Source organism: Symphalangus syndactylus, chromosome 10, assembly GCF_028878055.3.
Source record: "Symphalangus syndactylus isolate Jambi chromosome 10, NHGRI_mSymSyn1-v2.1_pri, whole genome shotgun sequence".
NCBI classification, from domain to species: domain Eukaryota; kingdom Metazoa; phylum Chordata; class Mammalia; order Primates; family Hylobatidae; genus Symphalangus; species Symphalangus syndactylus.
This window is the reverse complement of record NC_072432.2, coordinates 111910879-111935601: the sequence shown is the minus strand read 5'-3', so window position 1 is coordinate 111935601 and position 24723 is coordinate 111910879. Positions and strand designations below refer to the sequence as shown.

The window sequence follows — 24723 nt, the reverse complement described above, 5'->3', positions numbered from 1 at the left end:
ACAAGAAATGAACTTTTACTTTAAAAATTAGATACAGTTATTGTCAGTTAATAAGAATAACTAAGATTTAAGCAATCTATCTAGAAGTGGCCATGCAATTCGTAAGCTGAAGGTTGAAAGTTTCCTGATTGTTATTAAAGTTATTCAAAGATCTACAAAGATCAGTAAAAATAGAAATTTGGACTGTTCCAGAATTTAAGTCCATAATGGGCAAATGTGTCATATTTTGTGTTGCTTATTTTGTCAAATATCAGATTAAAAGGTCATTAGTTCAATCAAATTACTTAATATTATTACTTCATATAAAATGCTCCATAACTTTGTACATATCAAAGTGTACAATTTATACCAAAATCATTACTTGCCAGTATTTGGGGAGCTTAGTAGGAAATCAAAATGCCATCTAGTATAGCCAGCTAGAATGAAATTTCTTTTCTTCCTTCCATAGGGATTCCTCTTCCGCAGCCACGGTCATAAACTTTGTCAAACTTTTAGGCTAAATAGATACACAGTATATACTAATGGTCTAGAATAAATTACTCTGAATGTTGTAATATTCCAATGCCCAACTGCTCTGAAACTTACTGCCTAGACACATAATGATAAGTTTCAACTTAATGTTGAAAAGAAGAAAGAAAAGTTAGCAAAATGATGCACAAAAGAAAATTAAACTAAAAGTTGAAGAAATCAACAGAGAATAAGGTAAATTCTTGAAATGATGACAAAGCTTGATGGTAACTTTCAAAGAAAGCTGGCAGTCACTGGTTGGGGGAGCTCACTCTGTCCCTCTTCACATTTTCTTATTTTCTGCCATTTGAAATTTTGAGGATTTTTGAGGATTGACATTTTGAGGATTTGTTTTACTTAATTTTTAACCTTATGAACAGCCTCATGAAAAACAAAATTTTGTGTGGTTCCTACCTTCTCCAGAAATATCATCTAAATTTAAGTCAATGAACATTATAGAATATCTAGACTCTGTGCGATGTTATAAGGATCTGGGTCTCCAGAAGATTCTGACAGATAGACACATACACCATATATTGAGAAATAGTTCACATCAATGAATTAGATAAAGGGCATTGAGAATAACCAAATTAACTACTCAATAACAGCTTTTATTACATTTTTATATTCTTTTTTTCTGGTGATAATTAATTGTAAAAAAGTTGGAAAATTCAGAAAAGCCCTCCAAAGACAAGAAAAGTCCCCTAGAGAAAATCATTATTACCGCCATTTTTTTGTTTGTTTGTTTTTTTGTTTTGTTTTTGTTTTTGTTTTTGAGAAGGAGTCTCGCTCTGTCGCCCAGGCTGGAGTGCAGTGGCGCAATCTCGGCTCACTGCAAGCTCCGCCTCCCGGGTTCGCGCCACTCTCCTGCCTCAGCCTCTCCAAGTAGCTGGGACTACAGGCGCCCGCCACCACGCCCGGCTAATTTTTTTTTTTTGTATGTTTAATAGAGACGGGGTTTCACCGTGGTCTCGATCTCCCGACCTCGTGATCCACCCGCCTCGGACTCCCAAAGTGCTGGGATTACAAGCGTGAGCCACCGCGCCTGGCCTATTACCGCCATTTTTATGGATAGACTGCTAGCCTCAAAGACAAACAAAAAAGAACAAGTGTTAGAACTGTTAAAGGTAAAACTGAAAAGTTTTGACACCTGATTAAATGTGGTGAAAGGAAAGTCATCAAGAATAACTATAATTTTCAAAACTAAACAACTTGGTACACAGTGCTACAATAAACTGATAAGGAGCGTGAGACGAACAGTTGACTTAGTGGGAAAACACAGATCCTAGTTTAAATATCCAAGCTGCAGGTAAACAGCAATAAAGCCACAGGGAAATTCTATATATGGATGGTTAGGCCAAGGAGAAACTACCAGTGATACTCTTAAGCTATCCATATTTAAGTTGGGTACTTACGTTTATTTTTTCTAATTTTTTATTTTGTTAAAATACACATAAAATGTACCATCTTAGCCATTATTAACTGTACAACTCAATACTATTGAATTTATTCATAATGTGTAACCATTACCACTATCCATCTCAATAATGATTCTCATCTCATAAAACTGAAACTGTATACCCATTAAACAATAACTCCTCATTTCCCCTGCCACTTCCTCTGGCAACTGCCATTCTACTGTCTGTCTCTACAATTTTGACCACTCTAAGCACTTTACGTAAGGGAATCATACACTATTTGTCTTTATGTGCCTGGCTTATTTCACTTAACATAGTGTCATTGAGGTTCATCCTTTTTGTAGGATATGTCATAATTTCCCTCCTTTTTAGGGCTAAATAATACTCCATTCCATTTCTATACTACATTTTGCTTATTTATTCATCCATCAATGAACAATTTGTTGCTCCCACATTTTAGCTATTGCGAATAATGCTGCTATGAGCAAGGATGTACAAATATCTCTTCAGGACTTTGTTTTCATTTCTTTGGGGTATATATTCAGAAGTGGAATTGCTGGATCATATGGTAATTACATATTTAATTGAGGATCCATCATACTCTTTCACACAGAGGCTGCACCATTTTGTATCCCAACCAAGAGTATACAGAGTTCTAATTTCTCCACATCCTCACCAACACTTGTGTGTGTGTGTGTGTGTGTGTGTGTGTGTGTGTTGTAGTAATAGCCATTCTAATGGGTGTGAGAGGTGGTATCTTTTGGTTTTGATATGCATTTCCCTAATGATTAGTGACATCATGTTCTTGTACCTATTGGCTATTTGTATATCTTCTTTGGAGGAATTTCTATTAAAGTCTTTGCTCAGATCTGAATCAGGTGGTTTGGGGTTTCTTGTTGCTCAGTTTTAAGAGTTCTGTATATATTCAGAAAATTCATTCATAATCAGGTATACAATTTGAAAATATTTTCTCCTGTTCTGCAGATTGTCTTTTCACTCTATTAATATTGTATTTGATGCACACATTTTTTAACTTTATTTTTTAAAAATAATTTTAAACTATGTATCATAAGTTCTGAATTGTGATGGGAATTAATGAAACAGACTATATTTTGATCCTGAGCCTCAGCTCATATGAATATATTAAATGTATGTATATTTTTTATAAAGCACACCTTCCAGGATCTTTAATATAGCTAAAGTCAAAGAGATAGGCACTTAAAGTCAAGAAATTGATTCACAAAAATCTTCCATCAATGTTCACCAATAACTTCTAATCTCAAATACTTACAAAAATGTCAATTTATTAAAACTCCTGTGTCATGAACTTTGTTCCATTCTAAAAATGAGACAACAATGTCACCAAGAGTTAAATTGTTAATAACAATAAAAATAAGCCACATAGTTAGGACTGAGAATGAGAAGCTTGGAGCCTTGACCACCCAGACATTGCTCACTGGGCCACTGGGGTTGCTACCAGTCGAAACACAAGTGACAGTCCCATCTTTGCCTTCCCTATTTTTGCAGACACTTAAGGGTCTTCACTCAGTAGACTTAGCCCACTCAGATCATGAGCAAATAAATAAGTAGTAGATACTATTGGTTATCTACCCAATTTTTACTTTCCCTTTATTCTTTGCTAGAAAATTTCCTATTCTGTTCATGCTGGTCATGATCCTAGACCTGGACAATTACTTTGATTGTTCCAAGCCAACAATGAGACTTCCTTTCCCTTTTCCTAGCTGTTAGTCTAGGAACATGTGGCCAATGAGATTTAAGAGAAATGCTGATTGTGAGTTCCAGAAGATTTGCCTCTTTAATGAAAGAGCAAGCAATGGGAGTAGAAAGCCCTTTTGCCTCCCCCATACCCCCACCTTCCATGATGTATTTTGAGCTTCCACAGCCATTTCTAATCATATAAAAACATCAAAAACATGCTTAGGATAGCAGTATAACAAAAATTGGAAACTCATGGATCTTTCATGACATCTCTGGAGTGCTATATCAACACTGGACTCCTTACTTCAAAAGTGTCTGTTATATTTAACCATTAATTGACTCATAACTTGCAGTTAAAAGCAATCCTAATACAGTTTATAAGATGCCTAGCATATACTAGACACTCTTCATATTTTAATTTTAGAATAAACTAATAGGCCTCAGATGCCCGTTATAAAGCCTAAATTTAACCTAGCTGAAAAGTGTGCTTGGGATGGGTACCCACATCCCAAAGTCCTGCATATTTCACTTAACAGTAGCTTTACTCACTATCCATATCTGGGTGTCAACTTGGTTTCTTGATTTGCTCCCCAAAGTGGCCTTCTTGATTTATGTGCCTTGACACCCAGGCTGCTGAGTTTCTGCAACATCCTTCTTCCTACCTCCCAACGCTGCAGGGCTAGACACTCTTCATCAGACCAATTTTAACTCCTCTGGGCATTGCTGTGAACCACTGGTCACCATATCTTCTTTTCTTGCTTCTTCTAATGCCCTTGAGAACAGCCAGGTTGGAATGGAATGAACAGGAGCCTGGCAGGGTAAGAGAAATGGAAAAGGAACACAGGCCTGAATAATCCATCAGCTGGCTAATCCATCTCTGAATAATTCATAAACTGACTAATCCAACCCTATCATCCTGCCTATACACCTAGGAAAACAAAAAGGAGCCTTCAGGCAGCTAGCATTTTAACTTCTTCCAATGAGCTCCAATATCTCGGGGCAAAGCCAAGAATTGTTCCTGCCACCACCACATCCACGGGGCTTGCAAGGGACAGCCGTTCAGTTATATGTTCTCTGTGGTTTTACTACCACCGCAGTAAAATACTTCAGGCAGAGAAAACAAAACATCAAAGAATTCAAAGGAACTGAGATCAGAAGCAAGTCTCCAGTGTTCCCAGGAAGAGCGTCTTAAAGGTTAAGTAAAAACGACACGAAAACAGCACATTTGAAAATCTGATTCCACATCTCTCTTCCTTAAGGACAAAAGTACACACTTCTCCATCCCCTTTATGAACTCACTTGATAAAGATCCCAGATCATTCAAAAGGGAAGTCAGACTGTACCTCTTTATTAACCTGGCATGGAGGAATGGGTAAATACCAGTGTTACCCATTATCAGTATACTACCAGTCTTTGACATAAGGAGTCCACGCTTTAGGGGAGAAATTGTTTAATCCACAGAATATTCCCCGGAAGCTATTAAGGGACAGCTGTGTTATAGAGAGATTTTTTTAAAAGTTGATGAAATTGGGAATCAGGTAGCCAATGTCTACATCTGAACTTTGGTGAGGAAGATTGCTGTCATTACACTTCACTATTTGTTGAGTTATAAAAATCCAGAAATGTTTTCCCCCTTGAGTGAAAAGGAAAACTACACTGGAATGAAAGCAGATAACTGCCATTAGCTAGCTTGGTAATGGTAGAGGTTTTCATTTTCCGCACCTTCTATCTTTTGTTGAGTTCACCTCTATGCTGGTGCTGTTCTACGCATAGGGACTCATAGGAGAAACAGGCAAAGCCTCTGTCCACAAGAGTTCACAGATTCAGCTACAGAATCATTCATCTAGAAACTTTGAATTAATCATATTGGATACTAACTAACATACTGGATTTGCCTTAATGTAACCACATAGAATTCCATACACTGTTGCAGCCAGAGGAAACCTTAGGGGCTGCCAGGAAAGGGGAAGAGATACTGGAAAGTTCAAAAGTTTCATCAACCAATTTGTTCATCTCTGAATAATTAAGAAACTGGCTACTCCAACATAGCACCTCCAAACTAGAACCTGACACATAGTAGAGATGCTCAATAACATTCATTAAATGGATAAATGAACACTCTATACATACAAATATATAAAAAGGCAAATCCATCTCTGAGAGGTAAGAAATCAGATGCAGATATGAAGTGTCCCAATCTCTAGTTCATTACTTTGCCATGCAACATGCCATACAAACGAAAATAAAATCTTTTATGATTGATCTAGACCTTCTTCGTCATTCACACTTTAAGGTTCTTGCTATCACGCTTTGACCTGCTTCATACATTTTAATAGAGTATTTTTTAAAGTAAATATTTTGTTGACATACAGCATGCAGACAGAAAAGTGCACAAACTATAAAGGTGCAGCTCAAAGTGTTTTTACCATGTAATCATACCTGGTTAACCACCATCAAGATTAAGAAATAGAAATTACTAGCACTCAGATGCCTCCCTATGCCTCTACCTTTACCCACTGCCACACCATGCACACACAAAGTGCTATTCAGACTTTTATCACTATAGATTACTTTGGCCTATTTTTTTTTCTTTTTTTTAAGATGGAGTCTTGCTCTGTCACCCAGGCTGGAGTGCAGTGGCACGATCTCGGCTCACTGCAAGCTCCGCCTCCTGGGTTCACACCATTCTCCTGCCTCAGCCTCCCGAGTAGCTGGAACTAAAGGCACCCGCCACCACACCCAGCTAATTTTTTGTATTTTTAGTAGAGACGAGGTTTCACCGTATTAGCCAGGATGGTCTCGATCTCCAGAGCTCGTGATCCGCCCACCTCAGCCTTCCAAAGTGCTTTGGCCTATTTTTTAAATTTTATTTAGGTAAATTATTAACTGTGCTTTCTTGCATCTGGTTTCTTTTACTTCAATTTCTATTTATGAGATTCATTCCTGTGATTGCATATATGTGTTACTGTGGAGTATTCCATCATATGCATACACACACTTTCACATGCATACATACATCACAATTTATTCATTCATTTTACCTTTGAGGGACATTTGAGTTTGCTGCTATAAATATTCTAGTTCATATCTCTAGGTGCAGACATGTACCCATTTCTCCTTGATATATATGCCAGGAAGTAAAAATGTTGGCCATAAGTGAATGTTAAACTTGATTAAAAATTGCCAGTTTTCCAAAGTGGTTTCACTAATTTACATACCCACTAGCAGTGAATGAGAGTTCCAATTGTCCTTGCGAACATTTTCATTGTCAGTTCTTGTTTTGTTTTGTTTTGTTTTGTTTTTATCCATTTGGATGGATATGTGGTATCTCACTGTAGTTTTAATTTGCTTTACCTGATGACAAATTAATGTTAAGCACCCGACCATTTAGATAATTTTTTATAAAGTATGTTCAAATCTTTGGTCATTTTAAAATTAGGTTATGCTACCTTTTTATTAGATTTTATTGGATTTATAGGATTTTAAATATATTTGGGTATGATTCTTTGCCATATGTTGCATTGCAATTTTACATTACCTTTGACCTTCTTAGTATGTCTTCTAATGAGCAGAAATTCTTCATTTAAAGAAGTCCAGTGTATCAGTCTTTTTCTTTATGGTTAGTCCTCTTTGCAACCTGTTTAAGAAAGCTTTATCTACCCTAGTTTCATGAACATACTGTCTTACATTATCTTCTAGAACTGTGCCATTCACCGGTGTTGCCAGTAGCCACATGTGACTAATATTTAAATTTCGGTTAATAAAAATTAAATAAAATAAAAATCTAACTTTTTCAGTTGCACAAGCCATATTTCAAGTGGTCCATAGCAGTATGTGGCCAGTGGCTGGTGACAGTGATGTTTCCACCAGTGCAACTAAATCCATTGGACAACACTGGTTCTAGAAGCTTTCTTATTTTAACTATCACATTGGTATCCACAATCCACCTGCATCTAATTTTTTGTATGATATGAAGTAGGGCCATTAAGTCTTTTGTTGGGCCCATGGATAAGATATTTTACAATCGGGAACATTTGCATCAGACTCCACTGGAGCAAAAAATAAATAAACTTTCATTGTGTTATACCACTGAAATTTTGGTGTCTGTTTTAGCAGCTAGTGTTGCATATCATAATGAGTAAAGTCTATAACGTCACTATTCTATCTGTTCTGGCTTTTCCTAACCTTCAGTTTCAATGCATTCTTTCTTTTGAACTAGGACTTCTAATTCCTATCCTACTTGTCCTTCCTTTTGAGCAATTCAATTTAGATTGCCTTTGGAACCCCATTTGCAGGCTTCCCTCCCATCTCTGAAGCTTTAAAAATTGCTGCACTTATATTCACACACATAGGATGGGCTATACTTTACTGAGAATATGCTATGTGCAGACTACAGTCAGTCCTCCATACCCATTGGTTCTGAATCTGTAGATTCAACCAACTACGATCAAAAATATTTGGGAAAAAGAAAGCATCTCTACTGAGCATGCTGAACATGTACAGACTTCTTTTTTCTTTTTGTTGTTTCCTTAACAGTATGACAACTATTTACATAGCATTTACATTGCACTAGTTATAATAAGTAATCTAGAGATTATTTAAAATATACAGGAGGACACATACAGGTTATATAATATTATGCCATTTTGTATAAGAGACTTGAGCATCTGTGGATTTTGGTATTGGAGCAAATCTTGGAACCAATCCCCTGAGGACACTCAGTGACAACTGTTCTCTTAACAAATGTCTCTCTGTCACCAGATTTTACAAGAATATTATCTCATACTTCCCTAATCTGATGGGTTCCACAAAATATGACCCAATTATTGTAACATGTTCATGCTTTCTACAGAGGTTACAGGTTTAAAAAGAACAATTCCAACACGTCTTTCACAGATACCTCTTTAATTATAACCTGCCGTGAACTAAATAGATACTATCCAGGATTTATAAATGTGGGACTGTATAGAAAGAGAAGTCTTATTTCTCTGTAAGTGGAGCCAGGTCAAATACATCAGGTAATTAGAGACTGGCCATCACAGCCTATGCTAGAGTAGAGTCCTAGGGGCTCTTTGAGATTGGATTATTACATGAAGTTGACACCAGCAGTTGGATCATAAAGGTGAGATAAAGAAGTGCCATTGATCAAATATGGAAACCTAAATCTGTATTTGTGTGTCTTGGGTCAACTTTCCCGAAGGGGACCTTGAGATGAGGATCTGCATACAAGGGATTTATTAAGAAAATGCTCCGGGGAAGCATTAGAAAGAAGCAGCAGCCAATCAAAGTGACAGTTTCAAGAAAAGTACAATCTTTAGTCTCCTCTCACAGGGGAGTTCTAGAGTATAAATTACCCAATTCATGGCAAGCAAACTGGGCTTTTATGTTCCTATCCTGGTTGGTCACTGTTGGTGGAGAGGGAGCAACCAAACACCAGTGCAGGACAAACCCCTACATGCACAGCCAGCAGTCTGTTCATGTAGGCAAAACGGATACAGTAGCCTGCAGACAAGCCTCCAAGGTGAGTCACTCCCAGGTACAGGTCATTAGAGGCAAAACACACACAGAAGCTGACAAAGGGGCATCTAGAAATCTGGAAAATATCCATGGGCTCTGAGAAGAGCAATTTCGTGTATGTCAGCTTCAAGGGGCAAGGACAAGGCTAATGGTAGGAGACAAAGCCAGAGGTCAGGGTGCAGGCGAATTCAGAAATAGCCCATGATCGAGCCAGATAGTCCAGCCTTCCTTTTTACTGGTTGAGCCTGCTGAGCACGATTAAGTTTGTCTATGCCACAGATACAAAACCAGAACAAACTAATTAGGTGGCTTGATCTGATTGACTTTATTACATAAATTCCCAAGTAATTTTCCTTCTGCATGAGAGTTCTACAATTCAATAACTGCATCATTCATGCTTTCTTTCTCAAATATTGTTGTATTTTACCATGCGTTAGACACTGCCTGGGAATAAAATGAACAGGACCAACATGGCCCCTGCCCCATGAAGCTTATAATCTAATAGGAAGAAGCTAAAGTGCAGAGAGGTAAAGGAACTTGTCCTACGTGAGAAAGCTAGGAAGAGGCAGACCCATCATCTCAACCCATATCTCCAGGCCCTGTACCTACTACTCTGTATCCAGTTGCCTCCCTGAAAGAAGTAAACAATCAAGTCACCCATGGCAATATGGAAGGAATAACTACAGTTTCCTTCCTCCCAAAAAAGGCTCTTGTGATGGGGGTAGGGGAAGGAGAAAGATCAAATGAGTTTTATTATCTTATTAACAATTTTGAGAGAGGTGTTGATTTTCATTAGAAAGACAATTACAAAAACTGTGCAAAAATTAAAAATCAAATTCAATTTTTGTGTGGAGAGCACAGAGCTGAAAAAACTATCCTTTCTGTTTTATAAACACCTTTCCCAAGTTGTGAAAAGACTCAGTGATAGGTATATAATTTTACTGATCCTTTAGAAGCAGCTGAAATGTGGAAAAACCAGAGAGCTGGCTTAGATTAGATCCCCTGCCTTAGCTTCAGCTGCCTAAATGTGGTCATTTCAAGACAGATTCCCAAAGTTAATTATGTTTTCCTGTAAAATGTAGCATTAATTGTAAGTGTAGAGTATTAAAATGGAATGTATAATACACTATTCAGATGGTTTGTTGTATTTTTTTCCCAAATAAGTGTACCGCACATGATGTGCCTGTAATGGTATTAATTATTTATCACTCTATGTGGAGAAAATATCAATTATAATAAAGTGTAAAAGGGTTATTAGCTTTTCTGAACGATAAATAAAGTGGAAGTTGTGAGATCAATATGATGATTATATTAAGTTAAAATTCTCTTTGCCATCACAGTTGATAGATTTTATGTACCAGTCTCATGAAAGTGTTATAAACATTTAAAAATGAAATATTTTAAATAAAAATAAAATCTATTAAGGAAGGTAATTTTAAATATTTAATGATATAATTAAATCTTATTAATGTAACATTCTTTATTTTTCAGATTAAAAACTCACAGGATTGCCATCCCTTTCATCTTAATCAGACACCGTGTTTGTGGTAATTATTTGTTATGTATTTTCATTAACATTTGATGAATATTAACTATTTGAAGTTGAACAGTACTTTTTCCTTGTCTGTGATGACTAACATGGGCTACTTCACAGCTACCAGATGGAGAGCCAGAAACAACATAAAGAGATATTATCCCCACTCTACTATCCAAGGGCAGAGAGCAATCCAAGGTTCTTAAAGTTTAACCTCCTACTTCCAACTGTGACGAACCCATGGCTTTGTCATGCCTGAAAAGGCCCATCTTAGCATCCTACGGGAAGCACAGGGTTTACAGTGATTTAAAACTGGATTCAACTCACTTCTTGTAATTTCCTCTTTAGTTTTGGAAAATTTGCTAGACCTCCTGAGCCTGTTTTTCAATCTATAAAGTGGGAATCACAAGAAATTGTTTGCAGAGAAGCTGCTAAGTTAGAGTAAATATATAAAGCTTGGCTCAAAATAGATCCTCAATAAGGAAAAAAAACTTAGTATACATCCTCAAGTATTTTAAATGATGGTGTGAAAAGCAGTAGAGTAGTTTCTGATTCACATTAGCTGGAGAAATAACAAAGGACAGTGACAGTGTATATAAAATAACACAGTTCTTTTCAAAGACCATGCATTAAAAATTAGTGAGAACCGTTATGCTTCAAGGGACACCATTAGGAAAATTAAAAGGCAAGCCACAGGATGAAATAAAATATTTTCAAATTATATCTCTGATAAAATACTTGTATTCAGAATATGTAAAGAACTCTTCCAAATCAATAAGAAGACAAAATTCAGATTTTTAAAATGGGCAAATTATTTGAATACAGGTTTCCACCAAGAAAATATACAAATGGCCAATATGCATGTAAAAACATGCACAACATAATTAGTCGTTAGGCAAATGCTAATTAAAAGAATAATGAATTATTTACATTCCCAATACTCATCAACTAAAATAGTATAATCAAAAAGAAACAATGCCAGGTATTGGTGAGGATGTGGAAAAATTGGAAACCTCAGATATTGATGGAGGAAATGGAAAATGGGGCAGCCACTTTGGAAAACAATTTGGCAATTTATTATAAGGTTAAACATAAACTAACCATATGACACAGCAATTCCACTCTGAGGATTCTACTCAAGAGAATGCTGTTTACCTCTCCTTTACAATGCCAGCACCTGTCATCCTACCATTAATGTTTTTCACATCTATTCACTCCTAGTTTCCTGTAGCCCCAGAGAAAGAAGTTAAAGGAAATGGGTGAAGGTAGATGCTAATCACAAATAAGAAGGCTTCAATGAAAAGCTAAGACTCAGTTTCACCCATCAGCAAATTTATTTCCAATTTATTCTCTTTTCATATGTCAAATATATTTAAGGATTAAATACCAAAATTTTTCTTTTTTACATCTAGGATGTACAATCAATGTCTTATATCTAAGAGAGTACACAGTGAACTGATTCAACAACATTTAAAGAACACCATGACACTATACAGAAACAAATTAAGCATGGGCCATACCCTTAAGGACAGCCTAAAGCCATGGACTGGCACTCGAGCTAGCTGCATGTTTAAATTTTGGCAGACTTGACATTTAAACCACAATGGTTTAGTGCCATAGACTTTCATAAGTACCTTAACTTTCATAATTTCATACTAAGAATAATTGTATATGTAAAGCTATTTAGTTGCCTTGCACTTTAGTTTACTTGTAGGAAAAACACATGCCAGAAACTTCAGTGTTCAACCGAGTGGCCTTGATTGTTTGAGGTTTGTCATCAGAACTTGTCTAAGTTCCATTAACAAGTTAATGTGTGTAAGAAAAATGTGCATGCATGTATACAAATGCAATCTTCTTCTTGGGAGAGAGGAAAGATAGGTGTTGTCTTAACATCAACACCCTTGCACTACATTTATCACAGCTTTCCAAGAAATTTTGCACTGAATGAAATTTACAGCAGAGCCCTAAAATGAAAACTTGGTTCAGGGAATTTATGAGAGAATGAGAGAATGACAGAGTAGCTAATACTTCCTGATACCAATAAAGATGGTGTACCGAGGGAGTACAGAAGGTGATAAATGCTATCTAGATAAAAAAGAAGGAAATGTTAAGATTGCCCGTATCATCTTTGAAATGTTGCAATGGTATAATTCTCTATGTGTAATTAGAATTCTACTAATAATTCTACTAATAGCCTCTGTATCACAAGATATTTCTGCCCCCTGTGATGCTGTAAAAGACCTCATGGGAGGAAAGCATAACGATAGGGTGAGGGAGAGAAAGAATAGCAATCGACCGTAAAAGTAGACAAACAAACTGCATCCAACCAATACTGTTTACATGAAACACAGTGGCATTGGGTCGGTTGTTTTTTTTTTTTTTTTTGAAGACTTGGTTTTGTCTCCTTTTTAATTATGAAGGATAAAATAAAATTGAGTGACTGAGAGGAATAAATAGATAATGAAGTATCAAGGGTTTTTACATAGAAGCTCCTTATTAAAATGACTGTCTCCTTCAACTGTTTAATCTAATTTCTGCAAGGCAGGTTTTCACTTGTTCTGCTCATATAAATGCACAGGTATTAGGGGTATTATTAAGACACTGTGTAGTTCACACCCAGAGCTTGAAGAACTACTTTAACCCCTTAAATGCTCAATGAAGCAACTCATTCACTACTGGCCTTCTACTCTTCTTCTGTTCCCTCGCCTCCATGGATGCTTATAATATCAACTGACTTCTGGAATGTGTTTTAACACCGTATATATTCAGACTTACGTGCAATATCCACCATGTACTATAAAATTCCAACCAATAACATATCTTTATTTATCACTTCTATCCAGTGTCTTCATCTAGGTATTAGAAAATACATGAAAGTTAATTCAAAGTCTATCCTCAGGATGCTTGGAGCCATAGATCTATAACGAGAAAACTTGTCTCACCCAGTCACTTAGTAGCTCAAGTTACCGTACAATTTAATGTACCAGGACATTTCTAAGAATAAAAGGAGGCACTATTAATCATACAAGGACAACAAGCATAAACTAGGAATGTCCTAGTCAAACCTGGGTAAATGATCATCCTATTTATAGGTGTACAAACCATAAAAGCTATAAAGGTTTAGAGAACAGAAACTTTCCCATTTTCTCATAGGAAGCCACATTTCAATCTTGATGTCTTTTTTACATATGACTGCTGAAACATAAGGTGTTAAGATGGAGTCCTCTGTTCAATGCACATGGATTGCAAGTGTGGTTATACATTTTGTACAGGACCATATTGTGAAGACCAGGTACACAGGTGTAGTCTGGAGCTCAAACAGTTTTTTACTGTCTTCCATGAGTACTCTGTTTTTCCTCACCTCATCTTGCTCCTATTCCAGTCATATCTATCCTTGACTTTTTCTTCAAAGCCCAAGTCAGATACTTCCTCTTACACAAGCATCTACGTATTAGGTAGAATCACGCTCCCCCCACACACTGCTGGATCTGTATCTTCATTTGTTGGTTTCATCCATTCCCATCTTTGAGTACATATAGACATATCACTCATCCTAAACTTCTGGTCTGATGATATACTAGCCAGCCTCCAAGATGTCTCCAGTGATTCTCACCTTCTGATATGAATAACTTTAATGTAGTTTTATCCTTCCCCTACTCTACCAGATACACAATAATAGGGCTGGCTGATGTGTATAACCAATGAGGTGTTGTCAAAATAACAGTGTGATTTTTTTTTTTTTTTTAAGCACAGTCTCACTCTGTTGCCCAGGCTGGAGTTCAGTAGTGCAATTTCAGCTCACTGCAACCTCCACCTCCCAGGCTCAAGCAATTCTCCTGCCTCAGCCTCCGGAGTGGCTGGGACTACAGGTATGTGCTACCATGCCCAGCTGATTTATTGCGTTTTTAGTACAGATGTGGTTTCACCATGTTGGCCAGGCTGGTCTCGAATTCCTGACCTCAGGTGATCTGCCTGCCTTGGCCTCCCAAAGTGCTGGATTACAGGTGTGAGCCACAGTGCCCATCCAAAGTGTGATTTCTGATGCTACTTCACACAGGGCATCGAGGCTCCCTTCCTGCTCTCTGTTGGCTCTGGGAGAAGCCAGTTTCCATATCATGAGGACAATTAAGCACCCCTGTTCAGAGACCATGTGGGGCATAAATGAGGCTTCCAGCCAATAGACAGCACTAATTTCTCAGGAGTATCAGTGAACCACCTTAGAAGTGGGTCTTCTAGCCTCAGTTGAGCTTACAGATGACTGTAGAAAGTCTGACCAAAAACTCGTGAGACCCTGAGTCAGAAGTACCAACAGCAATGTGGATCCTGAATTTCTGACCCACTGACCCATAGAAACTGTAAGATAATAAACGCATATTTGAGCCACTGAGTTTTGGGATAACTAATTATGCAGCAATAGATAATACGATAAAAGCCAAAAATGTTTAGATATTTTCCCAGTACTTAGCATGGTCTCCAGCACAGAACAAGGACTCTATAAATATTTGTTGGATTGAAATGAGTTAAATTGAATTATGCTCTAAGGATGAACACTGAGTTTACACATGACAATGCCTCTTAGGAGAGTAGGTACATTTCTGACCTGACAGGCCCTGAGTGAGCTTTCAGGAATAATTCACTCATGTAGGAATAGGTAAGAGTAATTAATAATATCTAAGATTTTTTGAACAGTTGTGCAAAGCATTATGCTTCCAATGTATAATCTCACTTTATCTGAATGAAATCCCTTTGAGTTAGATATTATTGTTTTTATTTGATAGACAAGGGCATTGAGACAAAATAAGTTAGGTGCCTTACTGTGACCACCTAGCCTAGCAAATAATGAGACTAAGAGTTGAACAACTTGATTCCAAGGATTATCCTCTTTACCATTACATAATCTTGCCTATCAAAAAAAAAAAAAGTCAGACGTTCAGAGTGTCCTTAGTGACAATCTCAGAATAGTCTCTTTTTTTTTATTTCAATAGTTTTTAGGGAGCAGGTGGTGTTTAGTGGTGTGGATAAGTTCTTTACAGTAATTTCTGAGATTTTGGTGCACTTATCACCCAAGCAGTGTATACTGTACCCAATGTAATCTTTCATCTGTCACTCCCTTCCCACCCTTCCCCGAGTCCCAAAAGTCCATTGTATTATTCTTAGGCCTTTGCATCCTCATAGCTTAGCTCTCACTTATGAGTGAGAACATACAATGTTTGGTTTTCCATTCCTGAGTTACTTCACTTAGAATAATGATCTCAAACTCCATCCAGGTTGCTGCCAATGCCATTATTTCATTCCTATGCTGAGTAGTATTCTATGGTATATACAGATCACATTTTCTTTGTCCGCTCATTGATTGATGGGCATTTGGGCTGATTCCATATTTTTGCATGAATTATGCTGCTATAAACATGCATGTGTAAGTGTCTTTTTCATATAATGACTTATTTTTCTCTGTGTAGATACCCAGTAGTGGGATTGCTGGATCAAACAGTGGTTCTATTTTTAGCTCTTTAAGGAATCTCCACACTGTTTTCCATAGTGGTTGTACTAGTTTACATTCCCACCAGCAGTGTAAAAGTATTCCCTTTTCACCATGCCAACATCTGTTTTTTGGTTATTATTTTTTAAAATTATGGCCATACTTGCAGGAGTAATGTGGTATCACATTGTGGTTTTGATTTGCATTTCTCTAATAATTAGTGATAATGAGCATTTTTTCCTACGTTTGACCATCTGTATATCTTCTTTTAAGAATTGTCTATGCATGTCCTTAGCCAACTTTTTGATGGAATTCTTTGTTTTCCTCTTCCTGATTTGTTTGAGTTCCTTGTAGATTCTGCATACTAGTCCTTTGTTGGATGCACAGTTTCTGAAAACTTTCTCCCACTCTGTGGATTGTCTGTTTACTCTTCTGGTGATTTGTTTTCTATGCAGAAGCTTTTTAGTTTAATTCAATCCCTTCTATTTATCTTTGCTTTTGTTGCACTTGTTTTTGGGTTCTTGGTCATGAACGCTTTGCCTAAGCCATTGTCTAGAAGAGTTTTTCCAATGTTGTCTTCTAGAATTGTTATGGTTTCAGTTACTAAAGTCTTGATCCATCTTGAGTTGATTTTTGTATAAGGTGAGAGTTGTTTCATTCTTCTACATGTGGCTCACTAATTATCCCAGCACCATTTGTTGAATAGGGTGTCCTTTCCCCACTTTTATGTTTTTGTTTGCTTTGTCAAAGATTGGTTGGCTGTAAGTATTTGGCTTTATTTCTGGGTTCTCTGTTCTTTTCCATTGGTCTATGTGCCTATTTTTATACCAGTGCCATGCTGTTTTGGTGACTATCACTTTGTGGTATAGTTTGAAGTTGAATAGTATAATGCCTCCAGATTTGTTCTTTTTGCTTAGTCTTGCTTTGGCTATGTGGGCTCTTTTTTGGTTTCATATGATTTTAGGATTATTTTTTCTAGTTCTGTGGAGAATGATGATGGTATTTAAATGGCAGTTGCATTGAATTTGTAGATTGCTTTTGGAAGTAGGGCTATTTTCTCAATATTGATTCTACCCATTCATGAACACGGGACGTGTTTCCATTTGTTTGTGTCGCCGACGATTTCTTTCAGCAGTGTTTTGTAATTTTTCTTGTAGAGGTCTTTCATTTTCTTGGTTAGGTGTATTCCTAAGTATTTTATTTTATTTTTATTTTCCTGAAGCTATTGTAAAAGGAGTTGAGTTCTTGATTTCACTCTCAGCTTAGCTATTGTTGGTGTATAGCAGTGCTACTGATCTGTGTACATTGATTTCGTATCCAGAAACTTTACTGATTTTATTTATGAGATCTAGGAGCTTTTCAGATTAGTCTTTAGGGTTTTCTAGATACACATTCATATCATCAGCGAACAGCAACAGTTTAACTTCCTCTTTGCCAATTAGAATGCCCTTTATTTCTTTCACTTGTCTGACTGCTAGGGCTAGGACTTTCAGTACTATGTTGAATAGAAGGGGTGAAAGTGGGCATTCTTGCAAGTTCCAGTTGTCAAGTAGAATGCTTTCAACCTTTCCCCATTTAGCACAACGTTGGCTGTTTATTTGTCATAGATGGCTTTTATTACCTTAAGGTATGTCCCTTCTATGTGATATTGCTGAGGGTTTTAATCATAAAAGGATGCTAGATTTTGTCAAATGTTTTTTCTGTGTCTAATAAGATGATCATGTGATTTTTGTTTTTAATTCTGTTTATGTGGCATATCACATTTATTAACTTGCATATGTTAAACCATCCCTGCATCCCTGGTATGAAACCCACTTGATCATGGTGGATTATCTTTTTGATATGCTGTTGGATTCAGTTCACTAGTATTTTGTTGAGGGTTTTTGCATCTATGTTCATCAGGGATTATTGGTCTGTAGTTTTCTTTCTCAGAATAGTCTTTCTTAACTTTTTGAGAGTTGTAAATATTCTCAAGTGTGGCCCTGCAGCATTAGCATTATCTAGTTCTTGGAGGTGTACTCAAGCCCATCCTAGACCTACTGAATCAGACTTACTGAGGAGGCCCAGCAATCTGTGATGTAGCCAGATCTCCATGTGACTCATACAGGCTCAAGTTTGGGAATCACTGGTCTAGACTGCCTGTATTTCAAGGGCAGTTTGACCAGTAATAGATAGGGAACAGATATACAGCCACTAAGCCTGATTCTAAATTCCAACTTTGGCCCTTCCCCAACTAAAAACCACCTCCCTAAGTCATTTAACCCTTAAAGAGCTGAGTAACTGAGCTGCTAAACATGTGGGCAACTCTTGAAAGTTGGGAGGATACCACTGAGAAAGATATGCAAATAGGGGCTTTGTGCAGGCTTTGATAACACTTTCAATATTCCTTCTTGAATTAGCAAAGTCTTTGAGTAGGTAAGGGACTGTGCCCTGGGAATTCCCCAGTGAGAGATAGGATCCTTGGAAAATCCAAATCTTAGTCTGATGGAGTTCCTGAAGAGTTTATTCTCAAAGGTTTAGTCCAAAGAAGACTCAACCTACAAACACAGACATGCATGCATGTGCATGTGTGCATACACACACACCACTAAAATCCAACCCTTTTATTATAGAAATTCTAACACACCTCTGACTTCACAGGGAAATTGATCTTTTTATTTGAATAATAATAGTAATTAATATAATAATAACAAGTATACTTAATGGATTGTTACCTGAAACTCTTGGTTTGAATTATGCTTGTAACATGGAAAATTATTACTTTTGAATACTTAATAAAGTCATGGTTAAATTAGGTAAGCTTATATCTCTTTCCACACTTTCACATAGCTATGGTTTTGTGTTTTTCTTCTCAGGTTATTATGAATAGCACACTCTCCTGCCTTATTTTTTAGTGTGTAAAAGAATAAAAATGGGAAACATTTCCATATGAATTTAAAGGCTAGAAATTATCAACACAAATTTCAGTAAATACAAGGTTTCACCTACACTGAACACACATTATTCTTTTGTTACTATTTGAATACTTAAGAGTAGAGTATAAGCCTAAAATACTTAAACATTATGATAATATTTCAGTAACAAACACACCATCATGCTTCACTATGAAACTTCAGCAAAAAGCCCAGTGTTATTTGTTTTGCTTTTATTTATACTTAGCAAAATCAGAAAAGATGAAACTCAAGTCACGTTGGAAATCTGGTGACAACTCCTTAAGAAATATCATCTCACCTAGAAAAGAGAAGGAAGCTACTTCTAAGGCTGACTCTTCAGAGTCACTGGTGTTGGCATTGTAAAAGTGCACTCAGAAATATACTTTAACTGGGTGCTTCTAGGCCTTTAAAGAACATAGGAATTGCCTGGGATTTTGTTAAAATGCAGATCTTCAATAAGTAGATTTGGGGCAGGGCCTGAGATTTTGCACTGCTAACCAGCTCCCAGATGATGCTGATGATCCTGGGCCCCGGACCACGCTTTGAGTAGCAGGCTGAACTCTATCTCTCCAATGGCAGACTTTTCCCCAGAACAAACCTGACAATGAGAAGGACCACTGCCAAAATTACGTCCTGATTGTTGTAAGCCAAAGTAAGAAGATCATTCCATTGTATTAATCATTATTATTTAAAAAGTTGATGTAATGTCTTCCTTTCCTGAGGTAAGATCCCCTGGAAGTGCACCTGAGTTTATTTTCCGTGTAATCTTGGATAAGATTCTCAGCTCTTTGAGCCTCATCCATTTAACTAATATTTAATGGAATCCTCCCAGGTCTCAGACACTGCACTATACCCTAGAGACAAAATGGTGGACTCACAATCTGGATACGACGCACATGGAAACGAGTGATTTCAGAGACTCTGATAAGGACTGTAAGAGTAATAGGGAGAGGTGCATTGGCTCACGCCTGTAATCCCAGCACTTTGGGAGGCCCAGGTGGGTGGATCACCTGAGATGAGGAGTGTGAGACCAGCATGGCCAACATGGTGAAACCCCATCTCTACTAAAATTACAAAAATTAGCCAGGCATGGTGGTGCGTACCTGTAATCCCAGTTACTCTGGAGGTTAAGGCAGGAGGATCACTTGAACCCAGGAGGGGGAGGTTGAGGTGAGCTGGGATTACACCATTGCACTCCAGCCTGGGCAACAGAGCAAGACTAGTTCTCAAAAATAAAAAATAAAAAAGAGGAATAGGCCCAGGAGATCATGGGATCCCAGAAGGAAGTGGCAAACAAACTGACACCCATATGACAAATATGAATTAGCCAAGTGAAGGGAAACGTTCCTGGTATGGCTACTGTTTTAATAGTGGCCCTCAATACAGGATGAATCTCTGTGTCCATAGCCTTTTGCAATGTGATGTTCTGATCTTCCTAGCATGCAATACATCTACTTCTCCTTTGACTCTCAGCTGCCTTTGTGACTTGCTCTGATGAATAGAAAGTAGAAGAAGTGACACCTGGCAATTCTAGAGCCTAGGCCTTAAACGCCTTGTAGTCTCCATTCCCACCTTCTTAGAATAAATTGTCATGTAAAGAAGCTTGGGCTTGATGCCTGAATGATGAGAAACCATGTGAAGAGAGATGTCCCAGCTTTCTAGCCATCTTTGCCAAGACCCCAGATGTGGGTGAGGCCATATTAAAACCTCCATCTCCAGCTGGTCCACCAGACAAATGCATCTATGTGAGCGTTCCCAGGCAAGACAGGCCCTGCTCCCATCTTCTTCTTTCCCCATTCTTCATGTCCCTAACTAACTGTGTCTGCCACCCTAGCTTATCCAGACTTTGCTGGAGGGGTAACATCTCTAGCAAGGAAGAGATGATGTTTGCAATAGCAAGAAAAATGTGGAAGTGTCAAAGCAGTAGATTTTGAAGGTTCCACCAGGGTACACGCCACTGGCATATTTTTTTGTTTGTTTTCATTTCTCATGAGATGAATTTCCTGGAAGAAAAGACTATGACCTGAAGGATCTCTTAAATCTTTACCCTCCATTATATATCCCAGGTTTGTCAATTAACAAATTTACCACTGTGGGCAGTGACTGTGTTCTGGAGGATTTAAACTACCTCTTTAGAAAGGAAAAATGTTTCCAGTTCTCCATGAATGCCTGGGGAGGTGTTGCAGAGTTGAAGACAGTGTAACTGAGCTCTGCGAAGTTTGGGAGTTGCTTTTCTGAGAAACTTTGCAAAAATATAAACATTATTTTAAAATGTCTTCAAGAGTTGAGGAAGGTATGAATATCAGTGGAACCAAAAGCTAGACTCCCTTATCCCATCCTTGACTTAGGAGACCATTTAACCCCTATCTGTCAGATACAATGTAAGACACATACTGTTGGCTTTTGCTGATCAGCATAATCCCATCACTGTCTATCAGAAGAATCTGACTCACTCTGGAAACGATTTTTACCAGGGCACAAATACCTCAAGTTTCATGCCTGACCCTCAGAGCAGCTTTCCTTGTCCCAGCACAGTTGCTAACCTGGAAAATGTCACCAAGAAAAAGTGACCTCAGAGCAGGTTCTCTGTGTTCTCCTGAGGCTGCATAAAATGCAGCTGATGGGTTTAACTAAAATTATCTCAGAGAAAAATCTCACTTTCCCTGCCAACAAGAAACATTATGGGAGACCAGTGGTATTAGAATTTGAAACTCAGGAGGAGAATCCTTTGTAGCCTGGAACATTCTACATAGATAAGCTTCCCCTTTGGGGGAAATGCTTGGCCTGGAGCCTCCTGGGGACTTGACAAGGCTCCTCCATGTCACATTTATAAGTAAGAGCTATATGGCCAAAATGAAAACAGGGAGAGACTTATGAGAGAAAATTGTGTAATGAAAAAACAGTTTCAAAGATTTTGTGGAGGAAGGCGTGGTTTGGGTGATGGAGAAGAGTAAAGTGTGTGTTAGAGAGTGTAGTATTTTATAGGCTGAATTTATGCACATGGGTATGAAGTTTCTTTCTAATGAACTAAAACAACCATCCACTTTTTCCTGAGTAGATTTCTATTCAAGCCTACGCTTGGTAAGAAAGTGCTAACCTCATTGTCCTGACATACTGATATGTTGCATGACTGTGAGGTATGTCTCAAGTAATTTTCTACTGAGGCTAAAGTATGAAAATGTGAGGTTGGGTGATTTTTAATACATATATATTAAACAGATTTAAGGTAATTCTATGAATTAAGTCCAGGTAGAATTATATGTAAGGATCGGGATTAAAGACAGCATAGAACACAAACAAGGGAGTATATCACTATTCCTGAGTCACACATCCTGTATATCACATAAGGAAAGGATTAGAAATTTTGGCCTAGTTCTAATGTATGCCACCTACCTTTTTCCAGATACCCAACCTTAAGTGCAAATCAACTGATTCTCTTCCTACTATAGGAGCACATTGATTCACACTTTCAGCGATCCCTAGAGATCAGTGTGTCACAAGCCACTGCATAATTAGTACCAATAACTGAGAGTAAAGCAGTGAAAAACTTTAATAATAACAGTAACTATAATAAATAAACCACACAAACCTCAAAACTTGTTTTTCATTCATACAACAGTCCAAGGCTGGTGTTCAGCTTGTCTTCTACTCTGATTCAGGGCTCCAAGTTTCTTTCCTCTTGGGGGTTACGCTGTCTTCAATACAAGGTCCTACAGAAGGAAAAAGAGAAAGTGAAGAAGGCACACCCATCCTTAACTACATCATTGACACACATAATTTCCATTGCCATTCTACTCGGAAGAATTAGTCACACAGCCACATCTAAATACACAGAGAGCTGGGAAATAGAGACGCTGGCCAGGAAGCCAGCAGAAACAACTCTACACTACAGATGAGAAACATAAATATTTGTGAACCCTACTCCGTCTCTACTACATGGGAAGGGAAGTAAACAGGCAATCTTTTTTCCAGCTCTCCTGAAAGTAACAGCACCATGGTGAAATTTAAGCCAATTAGATGAACCCAACCAGTATTTTGAATCTGGAGCTGGCAGATTAAGGAAGAAGGAAGGAGGGAGAATTATTTCCACCTACAGTGAAAGTGGCATCAACATACACAATGCCAATGTCTGCAGCCAGGATCCATTGCCGATGTTATCAAAAGCAGGTGCTGTGGCAACACACAGTTAGTTGTGTTTTCATAATGCTGCGTCAAGGGAATTATTTGGTCAATCCTTCTGATTCCAGATGCCCTTAGAATCTACTTGTTTAAAAAGCCTAGTTTTCTACCCTTCCCAGAAATTCTATGAGCTATCCTGTTTTCAATCAGGAAATTCCTTGTCTACTTATACCAGTAAGTGTCAGTTTCTGCTGCTTGCAGCTAAAAATCCTGACTGATATAATAATGAATGATGCAATTCTGAGCAGTGGTGGTATAGAGAGATAGGATATTAAAATAGTGATATTGGTTTATTAGGCATCTCTTAAGTGCCGTGCGTGAAAATCCAATTAAAATAAGCTCCAAAAACTTTTCAAGAAATTTGCAGCATTGTTAGAACAAGTGCCAAGTCTTCCAAGGTGACTGTATTGAAGGAGATGATGTTGCTTGGATTGATATGTAAAAGGTGACACTTTGTGATGATTTTTTAAACAATTTGTAGCACATAATGATGGATGATTTAACCTATATGAATGAGGCATATTACACTAACAGTTTAAGAATTCTCAGCAATGAAACCAGTATATCAGTATATGTATACATAGCTTTATAGATATTCAGGTTTTTAAGTTATTACTTTTTCCTATATTTTATATCTTGCCTTTATAGATAAGTAAGGCTATATGACTGCAAGAAGTACGTATCACTCACGGAATATTTCCAAATGGTTTTCATTTTCATCTCTGTGTAGTAGATAATTTATCTGCTGACAATGAAGATAAAGCGTCCTCTCTTCCATGAAGGTTTTTTGTTTGTTTTGTTTTGTTTTTTGCTTAAAACATCACTGACATACTATTTTTTCTAAACCTATAGTTAATGGTTAGAAGGTTCAAACCTGTTTTTGAAATCCATCTCTACCCTCACACACAGTGGCGTGACCTTGGGCAAGTTATTTGTCCTTTCCAGCTTCAGATTTCACCCCAGTGAGGACGGGTTAGTGGGAGAGTGGAGAATTAGATGTAAGCTATTATCAAGGTTTAGCTTTGGTTTGTTTGAAACTGATTAAATATTTTAAGTAATTAACCAATGATATATCTAAATTTGTTGCACAAGTATCCCTTATAAGAATGTATCATGAATTAAGGATTATGAGTCATCCAATTTTGTGCACCTGAGCCTTCTCTCCTACAAAAATACAAAGAATAAAAACCTAACAAACCTATGAAAAATGTTTTCAAGTAACCAAGTTAAATCAGTGACCTGTCTTCCTGAAAAATAGTGAAGAATCATTGGCTTAGAAAATGAATTAACTAAACAGAGTTCTCATTTTTTCTATTTATACTGATGTATAGTAAAGAGTCCATTTCCCACTCCAGATCTAAAGAGATCAACTAAGCACAAAAGTAGTGACTTCACATTTGCTTGATTAGTTTAGCAATGCATCGTCCGTTGCAAAAC

The 24723-nt window shown here is 37.4% G+C and overlaps 1 long non-coding RNA gene across 1 annotated transcript in view; it reads right to left on the bottom strand.

Moving 5' to 3' along the window:
• Positions 1-3872: 3872 nt before the first annotated feature.
• Positions 3873-24723, bottom strand: part of LOC129491358 (uncharacterized) — a 175194-nt gene continuing 154343 nt past the window's right edge. The window contains exons 10-11 of the long non-coding RNA XR_010114122.1: positions 22697-22817; positions 3873-4454 (exon numbers count right to left, since the gene is read on the bottom strand). This is a non-coding gene — a long non-coding RNA (uncharacterized lncRNA). The remainder of the gene's footprint in view (positions 4455-22696; positions 22818-24723) is intronic.